The sequence below is a fragment of the Apis dorsata genome, unplaced genomic scaffold (assembly GCF_000469605.1).
Source record: "Apis dorsata unplaced genomic scaffold, Apis dorsata 1.3 scaffold_437, whole genome shotgun sequence".
NCBI classification, from domain to species: domain Eukaryota; kingdom Metazoa; phylum Arthropoda; class Insecta; order Hymenoptera; family Apidae; genus Apis; species Apis dorsata.
This window is the reverse complement of record NW_006263687.1, coordinates 47,543-51,741: the sequence shown is the minus strand read 5'-3', so window position 1 is coordinate 51,741 and position 4,199 is coordinate 47,543. Positions and strand designations below refer to the sequence as shown.

The 4,199-nt window shown below is 29.4% G+C and overlaps 1 protein-coding gene and 1 long non-coding RNA gene across 4 annotated transcripts in view; one reads left to right on the top strand and one right to left on the bottom strand.

Annotated features, from left to right (window-relative positions):
- LOC116186122 overlaps window positions 1–2,631 on the bottom strand; it is a 5,870-nt gene extending 3,239 nt beyond the window's left edge. Inside the window, exon 1 of the long non-coding RNA XR_004151066.1 lies at window positions 2,343–2,631. This is a non-coding gene — a long non-coding RNA (uncharacterized LOC116186122). The remainder of the gene's footprint in view (window positions 1–2,342) is intronic.
- The window catches only part of LOC102679552 (axin), a 26,475-nt gene that overhangs the window by 9,799 nt on the left and 12,477 nt on the right, over window positions 1–4,199 (top strand). Inside the window, exon 1 of one of the 3 annotated variants that reach the window (XM_031512447.1) lies at window positions 3,484–3,649. The exons of the other annotated variants lie outside the window; for them this stretch is intronic. The gene's annotated coding sequence lies outside the window, so the exon portion shown is untranslated. Of the gene's footprint in view, window positions 1–3,483; window positions 3,650–4,199 lie in introns of those variants that run through there. 3 annotated transcript variants of the gene reach the window in all.

Here is a 4,199-nt window from a genome sequence, read left to right as displayed (position 1 = left end):
TATATATATATATATTCAAGAAGAAAAGGCAATACAAGAAACTATGATCGCGAGGTTGTTGAATGACGACTCGCGCGCTGCTCGCGGCATGCTCGAGCGAATCGAATTGCGCTCTCGGCACGGTTCTATCCCTTGGGCCTGTACAACGATCCCGTTAACGAACGACGCCATTAAGGGCGCATTAACATATAATTTTCCGCGAGAAATTATAGGCGACTCGGCTGAGTTGGCTCGCACGGTGTTTATTATACACATCCAAGAGCAACAGAGTACCCTGGCTGTGCACTGTCGATCGAAGCACCCAGAACTGTGTGGCAAGGTGAGAGAGAAGAGAGATTTTAACTGGCGCGATGTGTTGGTGCATTCATGCGAATCCATATTGAGAGGCCAGAATATGCGCATATATGTGTGTGGGATCGCGTGCGGCGGCAAGATCAAACGGAGATTCTCCTTCTCTTATACCCTCTCATCGTAATTCTCCCTCTTCTTCCCCCACTGCTGCGCGCCATTCGTTCTATCTTTCTGTCTCTCTTTTTCACTCATTCTCTTCTTCTTTCTCACTTGTTCCGCCACGCCGTTGCTTCATCTTGCTCGCTCCGCCTTGTGCAAGTAGTACCAATGCGTTACTATATAGTTCCTCACTTTTGCTCGCAAATGGTCTTTTCGTAATCCGTCTCTCTCTTTCTCTCTTCGGCGGCTCGGTAGACCGTTTCTCGTCGCTTTCCTTCTGTTTCTATTTTTTTTCTTCTTTCGGCAATTCTTCGTTCTTTTTTCGGTTATCGTCGATTATATTCAATAATATTATTTCCATTAATTATACGACAAACTAAAATTTATAATTGTTTCTAATTTAAATACAGAGAGTAATGCGTATACAAAATTGAATTTTGGAACATAAGAAAATTTTGAGAGATATTTTATAAAATATATTTTTTATTATGAATATAATTTCATCATTTTATTAAAATTATAAAATAAAATAAAAGATAAAAATAAAAAAAATTAAATATTTCATTAACAATGTTGGAAAACATTCTATTAGAAAAAAAAAAGAAATGGAAAAAGCGTTGACATTGCATATTGGATAGAATTACGTAGAACGTCACGACAAATTTGTGGTTAAAGCAGTTGGATAAGATAAATCAGTGCGTCGGCTTGTAATTTACCTGGAGGGAAGTAGTTGTTTGGCAACGACTTCAATCGAATTTCATTGAACACGAAGTTAAAGAGATCGTCTGTGTTAGACAACGGTTGACGATAAACGATTTTACTTATGCTTTTCCATTCTTTACATATTTAAGTAACCACTTTATTTATTCTTTGTTTTTTTAATTCTTGAGCGACGAATATATTTTATTTATTTCTATTAATATATTTTACTAATATTATTCATTTAATTGCTTTTATGTATATAATAAAGCAATTAATTTTCACTAATCATTAATTATTTTTTTATCTCTAATTATATTTGTAATCAAAATGTAAATATATGTGAGAGGCAGAAAGAGAAATATTATGGCGTCAATGATAATAAAACTCAATAATGATAGGTGGCGTTAAATTACTGATATGTATTTTTAATGTAATAATGTTAATTTTTTTTAATCAAATGATACTTATAATAATGATTATTTAGTGATTGAATTTTAATAATATATTTATAGTATTAAAAATATATAATAATTATATAAATATTATTATATAAATAAATAATTTTATTTAGTTTTAAATTTACAATAGTATAATACTTCTTATATTCCATAAATATTTATATTGATGATGATGGAATTATAAATATTTCCTTCATAATAATTAGTAATAAAAATAAAAAAATCAAAAACATAATAAAAATAAAATCAAAAACATAATAATTCAGTTAGTTAGTAGAATATATTAATACCAATATTTTATACAACAATAATATAAACTTCTTTAATCTTAAAATATAATTTTATTTCATCATACAAATTTAAAAATACTTTGATCTCATCATTAAAGCTAACTATTTGTTCAAATTTATGAAAACCTTTGCATTTTCATGCAAGTTTTAAAGTATGGATAGGTACGTATATATAACTCAGAATTTGCCCTTATACCTGGACCCTACCACTTTTTTGTCCTACGTCCACCATGGTCGAACCGGCAGGGGAACACGGGGAAGGGAAACTTTGTAAGAGAAAGAGAAAGAAAGAAGGAAGCAGTTGTAGCATAAGGGAGGTGTGGCAGAGCAAGAAGAAAAGAAAACGAAGAAAGATGGTGTAAGACTGAGAAGGAAGGCCAAGGGAGAGAGATAATGCTCGCTCTCCCTTGGCTCTACGGTCACTGTGTAGTTTCAGTCTTACCGTGTACGTTGTATGGGGCATAGGTCTTCCTCGGCATCCTTTGTCGTATTCACATTCAACCGAACCGTTCCTTCGGCCCCTGTTTTTATGCTCGTTTCGTTGATTCGGTATAAACGAAAAGATTTCATAAAAATAAAGTTTCAAGCCGGCAATCAGAGAGTATATGTTTGTTTGATCAGTGGCATTTTTTTATCGATATATAATCTAACTGTGCGTTTAAATATTTGTTTCGCTAACACAAGTCAGTGAAATTCCCTATAATTTTCATAGAATTTGTCTCACTGTATATAATTCTACTAATAAAAAATATTATAATTTTAATTGTATCGAATTATTTTTATCGTTTATAAAATATATGTAATAATATATATGTCTGTGAAAATTATATTATTTTCTTTAAGTGATGATATATTTATTTAGTGATTTGTATACATAGAACAAAATGTGAAGCAGTTAGTAATTTTAATGATGTCAACACAGACATGGTTTATGAACCTGTTTCAAAACATAAACTCGATATTTCGCGAGAGCCATGCGTGGAACGTTTTATGGGTTTTGTACAGATGAAAATGTTTTGGAAACACAAGCCCGATTCTTATGAATGCTTTATCCAACAAAAGCTTTGTGATTCTTCACTAATCTAATTATACTTATAATCAAAATTCAATTCCTTATTTGTGAATAGTGATTTGGTGATTGCATTGTGAACCAGAGCTTAAACAATTTTCATAAAGATAAAATATATTCTTGTTTTAAATAACAATGGCAAATTATTTCTATGTGCTATTTTATTTAATCGATGAAATGTGTAAAAATAAACAACAAGAAGAGTGCATAAATACATTAATACGAACTTTCAAAAATATGATTAAAAGAATCAAATATTTTTTCGAGAATCAAATATTTTTATCTGAATGATTGCATCCTCAAAATTTCCTGTATACAGTGTAATTATTTGAAAATTATAGTTCCTGTTCAATTATACCAATCATTTTGTATATGAACTACAATTGTGATTTTTCTCTGTTATTTTATCATATATACTTTATATAAAAAGGGAACTTTCGAATCTGAAATTGTGCGTGACAAGTTTCAGTATGATTTCTGCACGAACAATTTATTAAGGTATTGAGTTTACCTATAATTATGGACAGTTTGCACAAGAGATATTTACATGTAACACGTGAACTTTTAAAATGACACAAACAAGTGTTTGCTTCAAAAGCATATAAAATGTACAAGATAATAAGTGAATATAAAGAAGATCTGATGAAGAAAATATATCGATGTATCACTACGAGAATGAGGTATTTTAGAATAGTCTTGTAAAGTTGGCAATAAAAGGCGCTAAGAAAGATGCGCATTTCATTAAACTTTATTTTTTTAAATATTATTATATTATATAATATAAGAACAAAAGAATTAAATACTGTATAAAAAAATCTATATTTTTTATTAAATTTATTTTAAAATTTAATATTAACTTATTTTTTAAATTAGCAATTAAAATCGATTAATCTTTTTTTTTTAATATATAACTATTTTTATTTCAAGAAAATGAAATTTGTCTTTATAATTTTAAAATTATTAACAAAACATCATCAATTTTTCTCATACAAATTAAAAACATCCTACATTTCAAATAATATAGAATTTTAAATATATATATTTATTAAATAATATTAAAAATTGACGTTCGCAACAGAACACTTTAATTAATGCTAATGAAAATGTTTTCTTTTATCTTTGATCTTGAAATAATCTGTCTGGTCGGAATCTAAAGCATATATTTAATTGTGAAGAGCGGGAGGAGAGGGAACAACGAATGAAGGTCAATCGGAATTGAGAAGAGAAAGG